The sequence below is a fragment of the Acinonyx jubatus genome, chromosome C2 (assembly GCF_027475565.1).
Source record: "Acinonyx jubatus isolate Ajub_Pintada_27869175 chromosome C2, VMU_Ajub_asm_v1.0, whole genome shotgun sequence".
Lineage (NCBI taxonomy): Eukaryota > Metazoa > Chordata > Mammalia > Carnivora > Felidae > Acinonyx > Acinonyx jubatus.
In genome coordinates, this window is record NC_069384.1 from 53,248,278 (window position 1) to 53,273,190 (window position 24,913).

Here is a 24,913-nt window from a genome sequence, read left to right on the forward strand (position 1 = left end):
AAAAAAATTTCTTAATTTTCAGATCAAAGAAAACTAAAATAATTTGTTGACAGCATACAGGAGTGTAAAAAAAATGACTAAAAGAAATTCCACAAACAGAAAACAGTGACAAAAAAAAAGAATCTTGGAGCATTAGGAAGGAAGGTTGAACAACTGAAAGAACACAAATATAAGTGCATACAATAAACTATCTCCTCATGAATTTTACAAATCATATTTGGTAACTGAAACAAAAAGTGTAACACTATCTGATACTCAAGAAAATGATATTTAAAAGCAAGGACAGTAAAGGGATTGAAATAGTAGTAAGATATACACTGCAACAAAAGTGATAAAATATTGATATCACTGTGATAATAAACATATGTACACTGTAATAAACAGAGGAACTACTAAGAAATCTATTCAAAGAGATGTGTTAAAAAAACACTAAAAATAAATCAAGATAGAATCCTAAAAAATGTTCAACTAATGCACAGGAAGGCAAAAAGAAACATAAAAATGAGAAAATTAACAAACAGAAAATAATGAAATGACAGACATGTCCTAGAACAATATAATTACCTAAAATATAAATGGTCTAAAATGATCAATTAAAAGACATAGTAGATAGAAAAATATGATGACACTGCATGCTTTTTAAAAGAAACTTACTTCAGGGGCACATAGGTGGCTCAGTCGGTTGAGCGTCTGACTTCAGCTCAGGTCATGATCTCACAGTCTGTGAGTTCGAGCCCCACGTTGGGCTCTGTGCTGACAGCTCAGAGCCTGGAGCCTGCTTCGGATTCTGTGTCTCCCTCTCTCTCTGTCCCTCCCACTCATGTTCTGTCTCTCTCTCTCTCTCTCTGTCAAAAATAAACATTAAACAAATTTTTTTAATAAAAAAATAAAAGAAACTCACTTCAAATTCAACATAGGTAGGTTTAAAACAAAAGGATGGAAAATGATATACCATACAAAAGTTTTTTATATCAGAAGTGGTTATATTAATATCTGATAAAATATACTTCAGAACAAGGAAAATTACTAGGGAACTACTAAGGATAAAGAGGATAATACATTATAATAAAAGGATGAGTCCACCAGGATATATAATAATCCTAAATGTGTATACATCAAACAAGCTTCAAAATACATGAAGCAAAAACTGATAGAGATAAAAGAAATAGAAAAATAATAGGTATGTCAATAGCCCATACTCAGCAGTTCAAAGAACTACTAGACAGAAAATCAGTAATGATATAAAATATCTGAACACAGTAAACCAAAAAGATATAATTTACATATATAGAGCCCTCCATTCAGTAACATAGAATACACTTTTTTTTTCCAAGGGCCCTCAGAATACTCACTAAGATAAGCCAGTAATAGGTCGCAAAACAAACCTTAATAAGTTTGAAAGAATTAAAATCATACAGAGAATGTTCTTTGACAACAATGGAATCAAACTAGAAGTTGATAACAGCAAGTCAACATAAAATCTCTAAGTACATGAAAATTAAATGACACATATTATTGATACAATAATAATAATACATAGCCTCAATAATACACAGCCAAAGAGGAAGTCTCAAGCAAAGTAAAATACAAAGAACTGAAAGAAAATGAGGATACAATATATCACCCTATGTAGGATACAGCTAAATATTTCTGAGAGGAAATTTTATAGCACTAAATGCTTATATTAGAAAAGAGAAAAAAGTCTCAAATTAAAAACTAAAGTTGTTACTTCAAGAAACTATAAAAGAATATCAAAATAAGCCCAACTCAAGCAAAAGAGAGATAATAAAGGTAAGAGCAAAAATCAATGAAATTGGAAAAAAAGAAAATAGAGAAAAATCAATAAAATAAAAACATGCTTGTCCAAAATATTTTATAAAATTGGCCAACCCCCACCATGACTGATAAAGACAGAAGACACAAATCCACAAATCCAATATAAAGAATAAAACAAAGGATATCAAAACAGATCCTGTAACTATTTAAAAATAATAAGAAATGCTTTAAACAACTTTATGTTCATATATTCAACAATTTGGATTAAATGTGCCAATTCATTGAATACCACAAACTGTCAAATTTCAATTAAGACTAAGTAAATAATCTGAATAGTCCTATAACCACTAAAGAAATTGAATTCATAACTTAAAACTTCCAAAAATGAAATCTCCAAGCCAAATGTTTAAACTCCACCAAATGTTTAAAGAAGAATTTCATAATCTCTTTCAGAAAATACAAGAGGGAGGGACACCTGGGCAGCTCAGTTGGTTGAGCTTCTGACTTTGGCTCAGGTCATGATCTCACAGTTCGTGGGTTCGAGCCCCACGTTGGACTTTGTGCTGACAGCTCAGAGCCTGCAGCCTGCTTCAGATTCTGTGTCTCCCTCTCTCTTTGCCCCTCCCCTGCTTGCACTCACTCTCTCTCTCTCTCTCAAAAATAAATAAACATTAAAAAAATTGTAAACAAACAAAAAGAAAATACAAGAGGCAATACTTCTAAGCTCATTTTTCAAGTATTATCTGAGTATCAAAGTCAGACAAGGATGGAACAAAAAGGAAATACTGCAGACCGATATCTCTCATGAACTTAGAGGCAAAAATCCTCAAAAATATTAGCAAATGAAACTGAGCAATATATAAAATGAATTAAACACCACAACAACTATAATTTATTTCAGGTATAAAAGGCTGTTTCAACACTTGAAAATCAATCAATGTAGTGCACCATAGTAACAACTAAAGAAGAAGAAAAAAAATCTCAGAGAGTTAGGAATGGGGAGTACCCTAACTAGATAAACAGTATCTACAAAAAGCCTGTAGCTAACAACATACCTAACAGTAAAACACTGAATGCTTTCCTCCTAAGATTAAGAACAAGGCAAAGATATCCATTGTCACTTATCATATTCAGCACAGTTCTAGACACTGCAATAAGGCAAGAAAAAGGAATAGAAGGCATACATTCCAGAAAGTAAGAAAAAAACTTTCCTTATTTTCAGACAATATGATTTTTGTGTGTGTAGAAAATCCTAAGAAATCTACAAAAACACCTGTAGAGCTAAGTAATGAGTTACAAAAGTGGAAAATAAAAGTTCTGCAACAAAAGTGCAGAATAAAGATGAACACACAAAAATCAATAGCATTTCTATATACTAACAATGAATATGCAGAAACTAAAATTAAAAACAGAGTACCTTTTACAATTGCTCCAAAGAAACTGAAGCACTCAGATATAATCTTAAAACATACACAGGACCTGCATGCTTAAAATTACAAAATGCTGATAAAAGAAATCAAAGATCTAAATAAATGGAGACACACATCATGTTCATGAATTTAAAAATTCAGCATAGTAAAGATGGCAATTCTCTGTATATTGGTTTATAGGTTTAAAACAATTCCTATCAAAATATCAGTAAGATGTTTTATATACATAGACAAGCTTACTTTTAACTATTTATAGAAAGGCATAGGTTCTAGAATAACTAAATCAATTTTGAATAGAAGAATAAAATGGGAAGAGTAACTTCGCCAACATTATGTATATCTACATTACCAAGAGAGTGTGGTATTAGTGACGCAACAGACAACAGATCAATGGAACATAACAGAGACCCCGCAAATAGACCCACATAAATGCATTCAATTTAGTTTTGACAAGGGTGCAAAAGCAACTTAATGGAGGAAGAAAAATCTTTTCAATAAACAGTCCTGGAGCAATTGAACATCCATAGGAGGGTAAGAAACCTGAACCTCAAGTTAAATCACATACCTTATCCAAAATTAACTAAAACATATCATGGACTTAAATGTAAAATGAAAAACTATGCAACTGTTAGAAGAAAAGTTGAGAAAACCATCCGGATCTAGAGCTAGGCAAAGTGTTCTTAGGATACCAAAAGCAAAACTCATAAAAGGAAAAACTGATAAAATAGACTCTATAAAAATTAAAAACTCTTGCTCTGCAAAGACTCTGGTAAGACTTTGAAAAGACAAGCTATAGACAGAGAGAAATTTTTCCAAACCAACAAAAGACTAATAACCAGAATATATATAAAAATTGTCAGAACAAAAACCATAACAAACAATCCACTTCGAAAATGAGCAGAAGACATACATAGATGGTTCACTGAAAAAAGATATACAGATGGAAAATAACATGTTAAAAAAATGTTCAAATCATTAACTATTACAGAAAAACAAGTTAAGGGGCTCAGTTGGTGAAGCAACTGATTTCGGCTCAGGTCACAATCTCTCAGTTCATGGGTTTGGCCCTACATCGGGCTCTGTGCTGACAGTGCAGAGCCTGGAGCCTGCTTGAGATTCTGTCTCCATCTCTCTCTGCCCCTACCCCCTCTTTCAAAAATAAATAAAACTTTAAAATTTTAAAAAAAGAAATGGAAGTTAAAACCACAGTGAGATAGTATACACCTATAAGAAGGGCTAAAATTTAAAAAAAAAAATAGTCACAACACCAAATGCTGGCAAGGATGTGGAGAAACTAGATCACTCATACATACATTGCTGCTATTCAACTCTGACATATAGTTTGGCCATTTCTTTAAAAACCAAATATGCAATCACCACACAACAGCAATTGAATTCATGAGGATTTATCTCAGAGAAATAAAAATGCATGTTCACACAAAAACCTGTACATAATTATTCATGCTGATAACAGCCTAAAACTGGAAATAACCCAGATGCCGTTCAACAGATTAAATATAGTACATCCATACCATATAATATTTCTCAGCAATAAAAAGAACTCTTGATACACACAATAATTTGGAATGTTATCCAGATAATTTTATTTAGTGAAAAAAAGCCTGTCCCCAAAATTCTACATACTGTATGATTCCATTTAGATAACATTTATGAAATGAAAAAATTACAGAAATGGAGAACAGATCAGTGGTTGTCAGAAGTTAAGGATGGGGTTCAGGAGGGTAGCAGGAAAAAAGGGGATGTGTCCACATAAGGGCAGTACAAGAGATCTTTCAGATGATGGAAATGTTCAGTATCTTGACTGTGACAGTGGAGATACACACAAGATAAAACTGCATAAAACTCGATACAAAAACACAAAGGTGTACAAATCAAACTGGGGACATCTGACGAGATAAATAAATTGCATCAATGTCAACATTTTGGTTATATTAACATACTACAGTTTTTCAAGATACTACTGTTGGAAAAAATGGAGTAAAGACTACATGGGATCTTTCTGCATCATACCTTACAACTGCATGTGATAAAATCTATAATTATCTTAAAATAAAATGCTTAATTTTTAAAAATACATAGTGCATATAAACTACTTAATACAATGCCTACTGTAGGGGAAAAAATGCAATGCAAGCTGTTACTGTTTTTGACCAACATGTGCAATTCTGGCAACAACAATTTAACACAACCATGGATGTCAGAAGATCTTAATGAGGTTGCTTTACAAGACCTCTGGAAATCATGTCAATATTTTGAGGTTGAAGAAACCACAAATATTTACCATGGAGTATAGAAGACTAAAGGAAGTGTTTCAGTCATTAAAAGTGTCAAAATAATAGAAGTTGCATACTTATCAATTGTTAAGGCCATTTTAAGGCTACTGTAAGAGAGGATTTACTTTGATATAAAAATAAAACTGTAACCATTCAAGTTATCTCTTAACTGAGAAGTTTATCTCAGAATATTTGTAATAACCACACAGATTTATCAGGTAGAGATTAAGATCAGGGCTTTCTCACTGCTGCAAACTCCAGGGAACACATTTATGATCCTGGCCCAACGCCCAACTTTCAGAGATGCCAAGAGGGGATTCATGCTTGCAGTCAGAATCTGAAACTTTAAAGGTCATTTCCAGTCACAACTCTGTGATTCTGCCTGACAGAAATCAGAAAACCTTGGCAAAGCTACAGTTAAACCTAATATTAAAAAATAAGAGAAGAGTACAGGGGTTTAGGAATAAAACCGATGAAATAAGCCATCTATTAGAGTGAAACATCAGTGAGTTTCTAAATATTATAGTTCGACTGAGCATCGTATATTCAAGTTATATAGTTACAGGGACCAAAAGAGATTGAAATGTTAGCCTCTTGAAAAGTGACCAAATACTGGAGGAACAAGAAATAAATACCAGCCATTTAGCTCATAAGAAAACTGTGGTGATCAATTAGTGACTGACCACATAGCCTTTCACAATCTTGTAATAACAGTAGCTATACAAACATAAATCACCATTATGATCAGGCTGTGAAGCCCACAATATCTCATCAGACTGTCTAATGGGCATATTTATTAGCTGCCTACAGGAGCTGATAGGATTCTTGAATGTTTTAGTCATGTTTCAGCACCCAGGCCAGCATAATCATGTCGCAACAATTCACAATTAAGTAAATGGAAATTCTCTCACGTTAAAAGCTGGTCTATTAGTAGATCTTAATATTTGTTACACAAGTTTATGTATTACTAGATCCTAGAACTAATAAAGATGGTTTTAATGCTTCCAACTAATATTTTCAATATTCACTAAGGTAATCGATTTGTCCAATTTTAAGCAGCATAGCTACATAAATGAGATATTTGGCATAGAACCTGATTTAAAATGCATTATTTTCACAAGTGATTGAATAGTTGTAATGAAAATTTATAATTTGTAGTATATTATAGAGGGGATTAAATTGAATTTCTCTATCAAAATTATCCATGGTTCAAAATCTTTTGTGCTCTAACACATAGAAACTGGCAGACAAATGCAATTACATTAGATATGCTGTCATCCAGAATATCTGAAGGATCCTATTTATCAAATCATCAATTTAAACTCTCTCTACTACCATAGCTGAGTACAAATACCAGAGCATGACCACCACATTAATACCATGAGGCTATCCTAAATGCCATTTCTGGAAATCAATGGAGAGAATTTTATTGGGTCCAGGCTATTTCACTTGAAGGCAATTGTCAAAATCAATCTGTGTCTAACTTAGATTTCTAACTTAATTTGTAAGTTGATTTATACCTACAATGCTCGCAGATTAGACAGCTGATTAAGAAGCATTGATTTGTTCTCAGAAAAATGGACCTTTCAAATAAATTGCATTATTACTTTTCACAAAAATTAACACACAGTGTTTCCAAAACATATAAATTATTTAGTAGAAGTAATAAGGAGAAGCACCCTTTTTGTTAAAAGCCATTTCAATGATGGTATTGCTTATGACAATTTTGTAACATTTAGAAAATCTTTGACTCATCAGAATATACAGGTTGTAAATTTATATAAAAGACTTCACTATTGTATGTAGAGTTCAGTTTATATACAGATATTATTCATGAAATATCATGCTACTTTAGCTTTGAAATTATCTCTAATATAAATGCAGTGAATTGTTTGGTCAAAGACAAACATAGGCTCATTTCACCTACCAAGACTGTTTAGGTATAGTCATTATAAGCCTGCATATTATAAAGTGAACAGCCTTGCACTAAAGACCTTCATGTGGTCTGCCCCAGAATGCAGAAACCAACTTCTGTTCTCAATTTAAAAAACTGGGAACCCTGGCCCTGAATCCTAAACAATAAAATAAATTTGAAAGGACCTACATCATGGGTTTCTTAACAACTTCCACTATACTTTGGAAAATCAACACAAATTTTATAATTAGCTATAAATTGATTTTATTTGCTTTTACCCCCCAAAAGATACCACTAGAATTAACTGAACTTTTTTAATTATAGTAAAAGTAGCATTCTACATTAGGCTGAAATTATAAACAAAGAATAGCTATATCTTTTTTAAAACACTATTTTGAAGTCTCCCAAATCAATCAGGTGATCTCTATCCCATCCCAACTGCAAATATTCACAGCACCAGATTACAGGCATCCTTCCAGCCCTGTGCCTGTTAAATGGCTGCTTTGTATTCACACCATGTATCATTTGTGACATTTATCCCCTCCCCTTATTTAGCAACACCCCCCCCCATGGTGTCAGTTTCTTCCCCAGACCCAGAACCCTGAGCGCTTCATCACACCCACCTCCTGCCATTATCCTCACTGCCACAGTTCTTTTCCCCGCACTTACTCTATACATTTATCAATCCAAACACCTAGTACTCCCTAAAATAAATCAAACACTTTGTCTCCAAATTAAGGCAGAACCTAAACACTACTGCTATATGACTGATTAATTCCTGACAGCAGCTATTCCAAATGTGTCCTCAAGACCCCATCTCACTAGAACCAACTCTACTTTCAACAGAAAACCCTGTTTGCTGCCACACACAGTGAAGCTACCAAACATAGAGTCTCTCAGCTTTTTGCCCCCTCACTTCCTTTCTACCCATCTCAGGGGTAAAGCCTACTTTCTCAACTTCCTATTCTACTGTTTTAAGATTAATTGCACTGCATATGCTCTTGAGCTGACCCCTTTCTGTTTAATTTCTACTGCCCAGGTTATTCTATCCTGTCTGTTCTCTCCATTTCTTGCCTGCCTCAACAAACACAGTCAAGTAGAAGAACCCTGTTTCAACTCTCTTCTACCTACCATGCATTTCTTCTCTGGGTTGCTTTTATTTTCCTCAGCCGCTAGGTGCAAAGGTCTATCATTGGCTTTTTTTCTAATCCTACTAGAAAAATAAAATTAATTTCCATGACTTCATTTACCATATATGCAGCTCCCAGATTTATTTTCTCACCAAAAATCTACTGAGCACCTTCTATGCATAGGCTTTCTGCTGGATGCTGGGGTTAGGTACTATGTCATCATCTGGCTCTTTCTTTTTTTTTTTTTTTAATTTTTTTTTCAACGTTTATTTATTTTTGGGACAGAGGGAGACAGAGCATGAACAGGGGAGGGGCAGAGAGAGAGGGAGACACAGAATCGGAAACAGGCTCCAGGCTCCGAGCCATCAGCCCAGAGCCCGACGCGGGGCTCGAACCCACAGACCGCGAGATTGTGACCTGGCTGAAGTCGGACGCTTAACCGACTGCGCCACCCAGGCGCCCCTCATCTGGCTCTTTCAATGGCATCTCAAATCCAACATCACAAAAATAATATTTTGTCCTAAAATCTGCTTACTTTTAGACTTATTTTCTTGGATATTGATACTATCCATTTATCCTGGCAAAAAAAAAATATAATTATACTAGTTCCTTCTCTCTCAGACATCCAGCAATTGTTGACCAATTTGTCTTTATATTTGTTACATATATTTCTTTGTCACTCCTGCAATACCTTATTATTTCTTATATGCCTGAAATGTGCTCTGTGTCTCTACTTTTACAACCTTCCAATCAATCCTCCAGAGTACTATTTTGCAAAACCATAAATGTAGTACATGTCTTGCTGATCACATTCAGAAAAACATCTAAACCCCTTGGCATAGTATAGAAAACCTTTCATGATTAGTCCTGGGAAATGATAGCTACACCTTATCAGTGCTTATTACTATGTACCAGACATTGTGCCAGACAAGTACTAAAAACACATTAGATTATTTATTATCAATAATCTGAGAGAAAGATGATAGAATTGTCACGATGGTCAATTTTGTGTCAACTTGACTGTGCCACAGCATGCCCAGATATCTGGCTAACCATAATTTCTGGGTCTATTAGGGGGCTTCTGGAAGAGAAGTAAGTCGGTGGACAGAGTAAACAGAGTGCCCTCCCCACTGTGGGTGGCCATCATCCAACAATCTGTTAAGAGTCTGAATAAACAAAAAGACAGAATAAGGGAAGCTCTCCCTCTCTGCCTGACTGCGGAGCTGGGACACTGGTCAGACTGAGACTTCCACTATCAGCACTCCTAGTTCTCAGGCCTTTGGACTCGAACTGGAACTACATGCCTGGCTTTCCTGGGTCTCCAGCTTGCAGATGGCAGATTATGAGACTTCTCAGCCTCCACAATCATGTGAGCCAATTCCTCATAATTCTTGCTTCCTATCTATCTATCTATCTATCTATCTATCTATCTATTTTATATCCTATTGGTTCTGTATCTCTGGAGAACCCTAAAATTGTTATCCTCATTTTAAAGATGATGAAATTTAAAACAGACAATCAGAGAAATCAACTGCTTAAAGTCACATAGTGACTAAGTGACAGAGATAAGGTTTACCCAACTGATCATCTCCCAGGACCTACAGTGCTATCCCACCTCCCTCCCTGCTCCAGGTCCGCTCTGTTCTAGTACTCTTGACTCTGGCCATGACAGTTCTTTTAGAAGACCCCAATATGCTTGTCCAGGCCTTCATCTGGACTGTCTTTTCTTACTTGTATCCTTTGAGAAAACACTGACTCATCTTGAACATGCACCATAAATATCATGCCCTTTCTAGTTTATAAATCTGCTCTGAAAGCAATTCCAAAGAGAGATTGCTAAAATGCCATTAAGAGGGACAGATTTGGGTATAATTCCATAGCCCCTCAAAGTATGTGATATTAGGGAATGACTCTTATTTGGCACAAATAGGGAAAGGGTGTTTTTTAAATGAGCCTTATTAATTTATATTTCCATCTCATAAAGTAGGTAACAATTTGGCCAACGGCCTTGGAGATGATAACTGGATAGGTAAACTGCCTTCTAAAATCAACACATTTACATTTATACATTTACCAAAGTAAGAATGAGCCAAATTTTGGGGCAGTTTATTCAAGAAAAAAAAGAATGATCCTAGTCAGACCCACTAAGATTTTTAGTTACTTCTACCACTTACCATCTATGTATCCTAGAATATGATACTTAAACCTCTGAACCTGAGTTTCTCTATTTTTAAAATAGGGGTAAAATAACTAGATCATAATGCTTTCACCCAGGATCAAATGAGAAAATGCTTATAAAGATCAAATGTGGCTGCTGGAACAATAACCAAAAAAAAAATGTTAGTTGCCTTTTAATCCCTATTTATCCTCTTGCCTTCAGTGCTGCTACTCAAAAACATCAGAATCAGCTATATTACAGACGCTTTAATAAGACGTCCTTGGACCAACCAAAATATTTGTCACATCCATTACTTTACCCTGGCAAATCTGGACTACCACATTTAGGGACTGGAGGTAGGAGGAAACTAGAGGGATCATTTGAACAAACATGGCAGATCCCTTGTGAAAAGCTGCCAGAGTTAAATATCACAACTGATTAACTCATGCTCAATTTATACCTGCATTGCTACAGAGGAAAAACCTCCTACTTAATAATAGCATTTAAGTTAACCCAGTCACCCTTTTAGCAAGAAGCAACAGGCCTTCAAAAACATTGGCGAGTAACATTTAAGCCATTCATAAAGTGCTCCTCTGCAGAGTCCGGTGGGGTGGATGTGGGAACACTGCACAAGCAGAGCTGAAAGACCTGTCCTCTATGAGCTTACAGTATGTAATTAAGAAACCGAGCAAGAAAATGAGCTCAGGCATGAGAGAGACGGGGGACAGAGAGACAGAGAGAGAAACCAGCCTCCTAGTCTCGCCTGTGAATTTGAAAGCAAGGCGGGTGGTAACAACTGGGAGGACTTCTGGCAGGAGTGGTGGAATCTTCCGGAGCTTGGAAACACCAAATCGAGACCAGTATGACTGCGGCAGCTGCAAGCCTCACACAATTAGAATGCTGGCAAGTCCAGCAGAAAACAGAGCCAGGAATAATACCGAGTAGCAGCAGAGTGTCTAAACCTGACCATTCCTCCACATGTTTTAAACATATGTTTAGCCCAGCAGGGGTCATGGTGACAGCTGAAAAGCCCCTTCAGAGGCTGTCAGAGATGGCATTTGTGAAAGCCTCTTAGTGTCCAAATGTGCCAGGAAGGGTGTTTTCCTCTCATGTTAGCAAGAAATGCGCCCGAGAAAATGCAGCACACGGACTCAGGGGGGTGAGCCGGCACCAAGAGCCCAGGATATCTCCCTTAGGCGGGCCACCAGTCCGACTCCTGCGGTCTCTGGACACCACCACCTCATCATGACACTGTCTGACTTCTCCACAAGTCACCTAGAAATACCCAACTGTCGCTGGAAAAGCCCAGCGTTCAGGTCTCTAAACAAAACACCACACCATTTGTCTCACACAGTATTATCTCGATAAAGAGTATTCAGAATGGGTAATTTGCTATTTCCCAACTTTATGATCAAGAAAACCAATTCCTGTTATTGTCAGAGCAGGAAAGCCACTGGAGTAGCTGCGTTGAGTATGCTATTATCTCTGCCTCTTCAAGGTCACTGAATGATCACTCTTTGTCTGGTTCCTTCTTTTGCTTAAATATTTTACAAAATAATAATATACCATAGTTCTGGCTCTGCAAACATAATTTTTAAATTTAAAGTTTTTTAACTCTTAATTGGAAAAAAAAATCAATTGAAATAACTTTGAAAAAAAAACAAAAAAGACTAAATGATACTCATCATTTCATTTAACCATTGGACATTAAATGAATGCTTCATAAAAAGTCACAGCTACAAACACCAAGTGACTACCCACATTTCTGAATGAAAGATCAAGGGCCACATTTCAACAAATTAGAATAGATTAATTTTGCAAAGGCAGATTTAAGGATCCCAAACTGTATCTTGTATCATAATGAAAAATCACAATTATTATACAAACTAATAGAAACCTGAGACTCTTGCTTCCCACCATGTCATTCTTTCATTCATTGTTGTATGGTTGCCACCCAAAATTCAGTCTCAAGAGACAAAAGCAGGGCAATTTATCTCAAAAACCTAGTCAATTGTTGGGGTGATTCTGAAAAAAGTGAAAGAAAGTTCCCTGCAGTGATGCAAACAGGCCAATCAAGTCAAAGCCACTAAAGAAAATTCTCACAGAACCTAAAAAGTTTTCTACAGCCCAGGACTATAGCTGGGTCAACGGTATCACAAAAATAAAAAGCAAACAGTTTAGGGGTGCCTGGGTGGTTCAGTTAGTTAAGCATATGACTTCAGCTCAGGTCATGATCTCACAGTTTGTGGGTTCAAGCCCCATGTCGGGCTCTGTGCTGACAGCTCAGAGCCTGGAGCCTGCTTCAGATTCTGTGTATCCCTCTCTCTCTGCCCCTCCCCAACTAGCACTCTGTCTGTCTCTGTCTCTCAAAAAATAAAATAAAAATGTTAAAAATAAATTAAAAGAAAAAAAGCAAACAGTTTAATTATGTGCTTGAAACAAGCCTGAAAATTTGAAGATGTATGCCCCAAGAGCAAATATACACAAATGTATTTATTTATTTGAAATTTATTTCACTGGAGTTTTCTAAAGTTTTTTTGTTTGTTTGTTTTGTTTTGTTTCTTTGAGAGAGGGAGAGAGAGCATGCATTCACACACATGAGCGGAGGGGGGCAGGCAGAGAGAGAGGGGAGACAGAATCCAAGCAGGCTCTATGCTCAGTGCAGAATATGACACAGGGCTCAATCTCATAACTGCGAGATCAGGACCAGAGCCAATATGAAGAGAAGAGTCAGATGCTTAACAGACTGAGCCACCCAGGCGCCCCTCACTGGAGGCTTCTGTGTGTGTGTGTGTGTGTGTGTGTGTGTGTGTGTGTGTGTGTGTGTGTTAATGTTGATTCATTTATTTTTGAGAGAGAGCGCGCGTGAGCAGGGTAGGACAGAGAGAGAGTCACAGAATCCGAAGCAGGCTCCAGACTGTCAGCACATAGCCTGACACGGGGTTCAAACCCACAAACTGTGAGATCATGACCTGAGCTGAGGTCAGACACTTAACAGACTGTGCCACCCAGGCACCCCCTCTCTGGAGTTTTTTTAAAGGGTAGAGGTTTATAGTGTAAATCATTTCTTGGGTGACTAAACTGTGTAAGTGAATCAAAAACATTTCCAGTTTTTACTAAATGTACCTCTTTCAAATATCAAAAGGTGCTCTTATTCCTCACATTCTAAACTTTCATAACTAAACATCATCCTTTCCAAACCTTTGATGGATTAATCAAAATGTTTTTGCATTTTAACATTTCTTCTCTAAGTATTTCAATACTGAACAGATAATAAATCCTAGTGCTTAAAGCTATACTATCTGGTTTCCAATCCCAGCTCTGCCACCGATTAAGTGGAGTCCTTGACCAGGTGACTCTACTTCTCCTGCCTCAATCTCCTATGTCCCCTCACCTGTAAAATAGGGTAGTAATAACAAAAGCTCATCGTGTTGTTGTGAGAGTTTTACATAAATGCATTCAAGGGCGCCTGGGTGGTTCAATTGGCTAAGCATCTGACTTTGGCTCAGGTCATGATCTCACAGTTTGTGGGTCTGAACCCCATGTCAGGCCCTGTGCTAACATCCTGGAGCCTGCTTTGGATTCTCTGTCTCCCTCTCTCTCTGCCCCTCTCCTGCTCATTCTCTCTCTCTCTCTCTCTCTCTCTCTCTCTCTCTCTCTCTCTCTCTCTGTCTCTCTCAAAAACAAAACAAAACATTTAAAAAAATTGTAAATAGATACATTCACCATTTATTAGCCACTATTATCCTTATGAATACTGATCTCTTTGATCTGGTCTTAAATAGGTGGTATTTTCTGGGGAATCAATCCCTTCTACTTATCTACTTTTACATGTTATTATCATAGTTTAAACTGGCTAGATCTCAAAAAATTTTAGATTCAACCAATCATTGGAGGCCAAATGAAACTGCAGAGTTCAATGAGCAGAACCTGTCCCAGCCACACAACAGACAGATGGGGACAGTGGGGGTATGGGGCATGGGGGCATGTGCCTGAGACAGCTGATTGATAGAGAGAAGAGCCATACAAGTCTGAACAGAATCAGCAGGCAAGAAAACCTCATCTTCTGATATTCTTCCAAATAAACAATGGAAGTTATTTTTCCCTTTCGAGGATCCAAGAATAGCTTAGAAAAATGTCACATTTCATCATATTATAGTATTGGTTACTAAGCAAAATATTTTCTAATGACTGACAAGATAACACTAGAAGTTTACCAAGCAAGCTCCTTCCTCAAGCTATAATTTTTTTCCATCTTTTCACCAATCTTATGATTGATAAATGTTTCAATTATATTGGAGAGACTTTTTTTCTTAGATTTCATCTCGTATAGAGTAGTACAATATTTTTTCCATGACTTGTCACCACGGTGATAATAGCAGCCACTGAAAATTCTCCCCACAAATATTTATAAACATAGTACCCTACATACCACAAAAGCCAAACCCAAATAGCCAAAGGAGTCCCGAAAAAGAATAATAAAGTTGAAGGTATCATAATCCCTGATCGCAAGATATACTACAAAGCTTTAGTAATTAAAACAGTATGCTACTGGCACAAAAATAAACACATAGATCAGTGGAACGGATAGAGTCCAGAAATAAACCCACACTTTTATGGTCAATTAATCTACGACAAAGGATGCAAGAATACACAGTAGGAAAAAAGACAGTCTCTTCAACAAATGATGTTCAGAAAACTGGAGAGCTACATGCAAAAGAATGAAAGTGGGCTACTTTATTACACCATACACAAAATAAACTCAAGATGTATTAAAGATCTAAATGTGAGACCTGAAACCATAAAATTCTTAGAAGAAAACATAGGCAGTAACTTCTTTGACATCAGCCAGAGAAACATTTTTCAAGATATGTCTCCTCAGGCAAGGGAAACAAAAGTAAAATTAAATGATTGGGACCACACCAAAATAAAAAGCTTTTGCACAGTGAAGGAAACCGTGACCAAAACAAAAGGGCAACCTACTGAATAGAAGATATTTGCAGATGACATATCCAGTAAGAGATTAATATCCAAAATATATAAAGTAGCATAACTCAACACCAAAAAAATACATAATCTGATCAAAAAGTGGGTAGAGGACCTGAAAAGCCATTTTTCCAAAGAAAAGATACAGACTGCCAACAGACACACAAAAAGATGCTCGACATCAGTAACCATCAAGGAAATGCAAATCGAAACGACATGAGGTATCATCCCACACCTGTCAGAATGGCTTTAGTCATCAAAAACACAAGATATAACAAATGTTGGTGAGAATGTGGAGAAAAAGAAGCGCTTGTGCACCAGTGGTGGGAATGTAAACTAGTATAGCCACTATGGAAAACAGTACGGAAGTTCCTCATAAAATCAAAAATAGAATTATCATATGACTGCAATTCCACTACTGGGTATTTACCCAAAAAATATGAGAACACTAATTCAAAAATATATATATGCCCTATGTTTACTGAAGCATTATTTACAATAGGCAAATTATGGAAGCAGCCCAAGTGTCCATCAAAAGATGAATGGATAAAGAAGATGTGGTATATATATACAAAGAAATATTATTCGGCCATAGAAAAGAAAGAAATCTTGCCACTGGCAACAACATGGATGAACCTAGAGGGTATAATGCTAAGAAAAGTAAGTCAGAGAAAGACAAATACTGCATGATTTCACTCATATGCAGAATTTAAGAAACAAAGGAAAAAAGAGACAAAAGAAGACTTTTTTCAATTTTTTAAATGTTTATTCATTTTTGAGACGGAAAGAGAGAAAGGGAGAAAGAGAGAGACAGAGCATGAGTGGGGGAGGGGCAGAGAGAGGGAGCCACAGAATTAAAAGCAGGCTCCAGGCTGTGAGCTGTCAGCATAGAGCCCGACGTGGGGCTTGAACCCACAAACTGTGAGATCATGATCTGAGCTGAACTCAGATGCTTAACCAACTGAGCCACCCAGGTGCCCCCAAAAAAGACTTTTAAATACAGAGAAGAAACTGTTAGTTGCCAGAGGAAAGGTGCGTGGGAGGGTGGGTGAAACAGGTGAAGGGGATTAAGAATATACTTATCATGATAAGCACTGAGAAATGTACAGAATTGTTGAATCATTATATTGTTCAGCTGAAGCTAATATAACATTGTCTGTTAATTATACTGGAATTTTAAATAAATAAACAAACAAATCGAACTACATATGCACACTGTTCACGTCTGTCAAAGGACTTTCCTTCTATTATCTCATGTAATCTTCACAGCAGCCAAACAGAAGAAAGAGAAGTCTATTTTTCCAGTACATGAAGAAACTGGAGCCCAGAGAGATGGTTTCTCTCATTTCTGATGCAATTGTTTTCCCACCATGGACCCTGGACCTTACTTCCAGGCTGCACCCATGACCACCACACATACTGCAGTGCTGTTAAAGTGGACCCGTATATTCTATCTCCCTATTTCATCATGATTACAAAATTTTCTGGCTTAGGGCTTGTGAAATTCTAACCCAGCTCCAGAGTTCCCAAATAAGATTGTCAAGGGTTATTTCACCTGTCTTCCTACCAGATTGTGGTTAATTATGTGCATGTCATTGACTCTAGTGAATTAGATTAGAAATCAAAACAACAGCAACAATATTAATAACAACCACAAGGCAGCACTATGACAGACCTTTTATTTAGAATATATTTCAACCTCATGACAACCGTGCAAAGTAAGTTATTATAAAATAGCAGTTCCTTTAGGATAGTATCGAATTCAAAAGATCTCATTTATATCAATAAAAAACTATTGCTTGGCTTCTCTATCATCAAATAAATGCCATCCACTCTAGGTGAACATCTAAGAATAGAAAATAGCAAATTAGAGATCTCTTCTCTGAGATTCCATCCATTTTCCTCTTCTCTGATTTACCTCCAGGGGGCAGTACAGTTCTGGTGATAGGCTGTGAAGTCAGAATCCCCTGACTGAAATCCCTGCCCTGTCAGTTTCAGTTATACAAACTAGGACAATTTAGTTATCCTGAGCCTTAGTTTCTCATGCATAAAATGAAGAAACGGATAGAACCGACCTCACAGGATTGTTATAAGGATAAAATGAGAAAATGATCGGTATATAATAAGGGTTCCATTGATACCTGTTTGCTATTATTATTCTACACTATCATTACATTAGCCCTTCCTGTGACATCATCACTAAACATAAATTATATATATATATATAAAATATACACATATAATGTATATATATATATATATGTTTTTTAAAAACTTTTTTTTTTAATTTGAGAGAGAGAGAGAGCAGGGAAGAGGAGCAGATGGGGAAAGAGAATCTTAAGCAGGCTCCATGTCAGAAGTGGAGCCCTACTCAAGGCTCAATCCCATGACCCTGGGATCATGACCTGAGGCCAAATCAAGAGTCAGGAGGCTCAACTGACTGAGCCACCTAGGCACCCCTCAACTAATATATTTCAAGCACATAATATTTGTTACACATTATAGGCTAAAAACACATAGACATGAGGCTAAAAACACAACCCCATCCCTCTTCTCCATAAGTTCACAGTCCAGTCAGAAAAAATAGACATGTAAATTATAAACAGAATAATGCCATAAGACCAATATACTAAGTACTCCAAGAGTACAAGAAGGGTGGATATCTCTACCTCCAACAGAGTAAGTTAAGGGCAGGGAGCAGGGAGACTTCTTGTCATTGTTGGACAACAAATAGATAAAACTGAGATCAAGATGAAAATGCCCACCTCCCAATCTCCTGACACTCTCTCCCAATGGGCACTATCCCTAGCTGTATGGACAAACACACATGACATGGGCTTAGCCAGTCAGGTTCTCCTGACTGGCCTTTTGACTCTTGAGAGGGAGAGAGGTCAAGTTGAATACCAAAAGAATATTTCTGGCCCCCACAGCAGAGGGTAGTGGCCAGTGATACGGTGGTGAGTGCCCAGGGGCATCACTGTTAATGGCAACGGGAATAATGGCCAATTCTAAGCAGGCTGTGCCAGTGGAGTGATCCCAGCTGTGTCCTCAGCTGCTTAGCCTCCCTTGGTCCCCAGTCTTTTTATGAATCAGATCTCCAGACCTCTAGCCAATTGTGAGAAACCCAATATCCTTCCAACAAGTTGGAGGGTTTTTTTTTTTTTTTGCGGGGGGGGGGGGGGAAGCACTGGCCTATGTTAGACAGAAGTTCTCTGTTATTTGAAACCAAGAACTTCAATTGGTACCTTGGGTTATCAAGTAAAACTTTCCGGCTTCATTGGAACTGTGGCTCTGGCTTTCCAAGTGCCCTCTAATTACCACTTTCTTCTTCAGTATAAACAGACTTTCTTGTGAAACTTTATCCTACCAAAATGTGTAGCAAAAACAGTATTGTCTATATTCTCATTTATCAGAAGAACCAACTGTTCCTTCTTGCCACAAAAAAAAAAATCCTTCCATGAGTCATCCCTTCACAGAAGATTCTTAATCTTTTCATTTTATGATAAGCAATGAAGATGAAAGCAAAAGATACACAGAAGAGCAATGTAAGGAAATGCAGAAATAAGAAATCATTTATTGGTTTCTTGTAGAAGTCAACAACCCACGCTTATCTTTTTTATTCTTTTTAATATTAGGTTGATCAAACTGGCATATTTTTTAAAAGGCAAGTACCAATTAGTCATCTGAAGTAGAAACAGCCACAGACGCACCTTAGCCTGTAAACTGCTGCCACAATTCGAAGATGAATAGGTGAAAATGTTGATTTGAAAATGCCCACCCCTCCCCCCCCAACCCAGGAAGCCCTCGACAACCACCAGGTTGGTCCCAGCCTAAAGACAAAGATCCTGGTACTGTGAACTACAGGGGAAAAAAACAAAGAGAGAAAGATTCGTTTTGCTTCTCTATTTGGAGTATAGGGTATAGAGGCAACAAAACCCAAAGAGAACATTTAGAAAGACCTTTCCGTCACTTTCATATCCCCAAGTTTCTTCCTCCCCCTTTATCACTTCCCAGCTGTCTCCAGATTTTATTTTGTATCCACTTTAGCTATGAGGTCAGAGTTAAGCCTTCAGGAATGTGTCTCTCTATAGGCAGAAACCTGATTCCCTCTGAAAAAACTCTTAGTAGACCTTGGGAAAACTGCAGTTGCTATCACATGTACCGAGAGAGCTTTTGCAGTCATTGGACTTTAAATGTTCTGTTTGTTGGACTGCCAAAAGGTTACTGCTCCCTGGAGAACTGAGCCAGTTTCTCTAAACCCCTCCCACTGACTCATATGTTTGTCTGGCTGCAGCTGCTAAAAAAGATGGGAATTTAAAAGCTGCTACACAAGTGCAAAAGCAATAACCAAAACAGTGGCAATGTCCTCAGGTCTCAAATAGAAAAGATCCTTACTGAGAAAAGCAAGGGAAGGGGAAGGAACATTAGAAAGAAAATAGTGGAATACAGAATGGATAAAGATGAAAAGAAACAGGAAGGAAATCACGAGTTCTCAGGGCTGGAAACTATTTTGCTCTGTGACCTTGCTAAAGGCAGTCTCATGGATTTATTTTCTTCCCCCTGCGGTTAAATTGTATTTGACCTAGATTTATGTGGCAGTTGATATTGATAATTTATCTACTATCACAACATTATAATCATATTATTTACCAATGCTGAATAATGCTTATTATTTCATTATTACGTCCATCCTAACAACACCCCAGTGAGTTAGGACAGAATACATTTCCTACACAAAATAAAAATTTCTTAGCTCTCATGTCCTTGTACACAAATCCCATGTTCTATTCAGCAGAGCCCAGAAAAAAAAAAAACTGGTAAGCCAGCACCATCATATTCTAGAACACTGACTCCATTTCTGCAGCCTCTGTTCCCCCACCTCCTTCCATACTCTGGAGCATTCTCAAGTTTTCCCATCTCTCTCATCCAACAGGAAAAAGAACTTATTAATAAGCACTGATCTAAGGGGTGATGGAGAGGCAGTATTGTCATTCTCAACAACTATTCCACCTTTGAAAAGAGACAAAGGGAAAGAATGATGTTCACACAGAAGGTGCTAATAATAGGACTTTTATTCCGAAGTATGAGAGTTAATAGGAGACAAGAAGCCTTCCCTGAAACCCCTCAAACCACACTGTTGAGATACGCTGAAGGTCCAGTTCTCTAAAATCCCAAAATCTTTTCCATTGATGTCCCAAATCCTAAACAACCCATCCGATCCAAAAACAGCTGTGTAACACTGCAAACTAAAGCCCATGCCCACAGATTACAAATATAACCTTTAGTGTTTGTTAGGAAATGCTCTGCCTTACCAGAATTTGTCTCTTCCACATGTCTCTTTCTTCATCTGTTATCAAAAACAGAGGTGTTCTGTCTTAGGGTTGATTCAGCCTAAGAGAACACTGAATTTCAATACCTATAACACCTTCTTGTTGTGGTTGCAATCCTACTGCCCTATGTGTAGTTTTGCATGAATGTCTCTGATAATAAATAGGTACCTAATCATGGACAACTCTACTTGATTTTTTTTTTTTAAGATCTTGATGAGGTGGGTCTTGTAAAATGCTCCATGGCTTCATTTTCTGCCAGTTTCAGTATATTTCCATAAAGATCTGAAACTATTTATAAACTGCTTCACTTCCTGGAAAGTTTTTGCTACTCCAAGGAAACTTCTAAAGTTTTAGAACATCACTTTGGAAACTGGTTACTTTGGCACTGATCCCATTTTCTTTTCATTCTGGGTGAAACGGTTTTAAAAATTCATATTTAAATAATCTGAACTAAATTACTTATTTTATTTTGTAAAATTGTGCCTCCCTAGCAAACCACAAACTCTTGGAAGGCAAGAAATATGCCTGCCATTTTATTTGTTCAGTCTATCTTCATCCTCACCCCTCCTTAGTGCCTAGTACAACGCACATGCACACAATGGGTACACAACAGCATTGTGGTAATGAGCGTTGAACTAGGGAATTAAATATTTAATGCTGTGTTTGCAGTGGCCAACATTTTGTCTATACAGACAAATGAACATGGAGATGTTAAAATAACTTGGGCTATGTAATACAAACTGACACTTGTCTCCTAGCTAAGAAATGTAAAAATGTAGAGCTGGGGAAGGAATACTATCATTTGCTGTCTAGAACACGGGCTAGTATCTCTGGCTTATCTTGAACACAGGCGAGTATCTCTGGCTCGAATAGTTATACACCAAGGAGTTGGGTCCTCTTGGCCTTTAAATCACCAGTGAACATGTATAACTAACTTCTGCATTTTTACTTTTTTTTTTTTTCAGATGCATTATGGCATCAGATTTTTTTTTCTTTATGTGTATCTTGTTTTTACTTTAGGTCATTACTTCCTACAGTAGTGTTTGTAATATATGCACCCTAGAATAAGTTAAAAACCACTATTGCTTATTACCTATCATTTTTGGTGTATGTTCAAAATTTTTTACTTTTTGTTTTAAACTTAAAATTATCCTTGTTAGAGTAACCTGTGCATCAATACCGAATACAGTTTACCTACAAAACTGTAGCTTCTTTTATTGTCATGAAAATACAAATAAATCATTAGCCTTAATCCATGGTTAACAAGTTAAATCAGTGTTTACCAAATTGTAATAGTTACTTTCAGCAGTTAAATGGGGTATGACTTAGGTTGGATCTTAATTTTGAGTAGTGATATTTAGGACATGCTTCAGCTTTCTTGGGCAACATTAATAGGAAATATATATTCATATATAAATATGTATATATTATATGTATACATACACCAGTGTTCACGTTCAATATTTTTGGGGTAAGGTTCTATAAAGAGTGCCTTTCTTGTTTGTGTCCCAATCAGATCCAATTCCCATTAACTTAAAAACTATAGAGGAGCACCTGGCTGGCTCATTCAGTGGAGTGTGCGATTCTTGGTCTTAGGGTTGTGAGTTCAAACCCCATGATGGGCATGGAGCCTACTTAAGAAACAAACAAACAAACAAACATAAAGACAAAGAAAGCAAACTGCTTAGGGAAACAAAACAAGTATCTGTTGATCATTTACTACATACCAGTATTCTCTGTGATTTTCTTAACAACTTTGCCAAATAGTTATTATTCAAATTTTATCAGTGAAGATACTGTTATTTTTTCCAGCTTTTAATGGCTAGCAAACAAAAAAGCAAAAACTGCCTTACTGCTAAGTCAGGACTCTTTCTACTACACCAGATTCCAAGAAGATTCAACTGAGCATCACAATCAAGGCAGCTGTTTGCACGAAACTCTCTAACTCTACAAAATGCTGGCAGATACTTATTTGTGAAATATTTTCTTAAAAGAGTAACACCCATATTCCCCACAAATATAATATTGTTTTTTGTCACAAAGTCTGTTTTTACCTAAAATGTGTTTAAATAACTTACCCCTTAGTGTTTTTTTTTTAAAGAAAACAATAGTGTTGTTAACGTATGTACAGTATTCCAATCTAAGTGTCTTATCATGTGGTCATATAAACCTCGTGAAATCCTCTTTTTTCGATACACAATCTGGTAAAAATGAGACAATAGGTCCAAAATGGAGTCACTTATGGTAAGCCCCACATCACCAAACTGAGACTCAATTACAGTTTCAGCTCCCAGAAATGGAATCTTAAATCAAACAGTCATGAATTGACTGATCAGCACTAGTTAAGTAATCTGCTTGACAGGCCCCTGCATTCCCCTAAAGGAAAACAACATTACAATAACCAACTTACTTTTTTGCCTTGCATAACTTCCTTGTTTCCACCTGTTCTGCTTATAAAAGTCTTTCACTCTGCACAGTTCCTCAGAGCTCCATTCCATCTACTAGATTGAATGCTGCCTAATTCATAAATTGTTGAATAAAGCCAGTAAGATCTTTAAAATGTACTCAATTGAATTTTGTTATTTAAGAAATCATAGGATATGAAAATTAGAAGGAGCCCATAAATAGGCTGACCAACTCTCAGTCTGCCCAGGACTTTGAGGAATCCTCGGACAAGGGACTTTCAGTTTTAAAATTGGGAGTAAGGGGTTCCTGGGGTAAGGGGTTTCCAGCGCTGAAACTGGGAAAGTCCCAGGCAGACCAAACAAGTTGTTTATGTCATCTCACCCAGCCCTTCATTTCACAAGTAAAGAAGCCAAGGCCAGAGCACAAATCAGATCCAGCGGTTAGTGACCCATGACACCTATATTTTTTCTCTTATTTCTACAGACTCATTCAGCCCTGGACATACTGTAATTTCTCAGATTTAATCACTAGTTTAATTTTTTATCATGTATACTACCCATTAGGACTTGTGTATCAAAAAACAAATCTCCAGTCCCTTTGTATTTTCAGCACTGGTCCAGTTCCTGACTCAGTTTGTGCAACTTGATATATGCTTGTTGACTGCTACTGGAGAATGAAATTGTGTGACATGGGGGAATTGAGATCTTTATTCAAGTTGTATTGGACCAGAAAGACAAAGGCAGAAAGCTGGGAGCTGCACAAAGCAACATCTTCACTAAATTTTTCCTTTATTTCCTATATCTTATGTAATAAATGTGTATTACTTTATATTGGAAAACAAGCATTTTAAAAAGAATACTCATCAGTGCTTAGTGTTCCCTGATTAACCAGAGTCCTGCTCATCCAGCAGGTGAAGGATAAATGTCACAGGATAAATCACTACCTCAGATGTCCTGGTTGCTGGGTTTTGTGCCAACAGAACAACAACAGAGCACCTTTTTACCCTCCCTCATTGTGCCCCACTTGTTGTCCTCACAAATAATTTGTGGAGACAAAAAGGGCAACCAGTGCATAGAGTCTGATCTGTTTTCTTACTGCATCAATAAACATCCCCTAATTCCTGTTCATATTAAAATCTGAACTGGCAGTGGAACATGTTTAAAAATTGATGTAGCATTTGAGATATGAGATTTCAAAGACAGGAGTTTTTCTCCAGCTGTGTTGCATCTCCACATCTGCCAAAACACTCATGGTTTGACTTTGTGCATTCTGAGTTACATTCCTCCCTCTTAAAAAGATGAGAACCATGTGCCAGAACTCATTAAGAAATTACCCAGTAAACACTCTGGCTCCCAAGTGGCTTTCTGACACCAAATAACTTTCTTTGATCAGTAGAAATGGTATATTCTACTCACCATAAACCTTTAGCTGGGAATCACTGCCAAAAAATTCCAACAGAGATGAAAATACCAGAATTCTGAAGTTGAC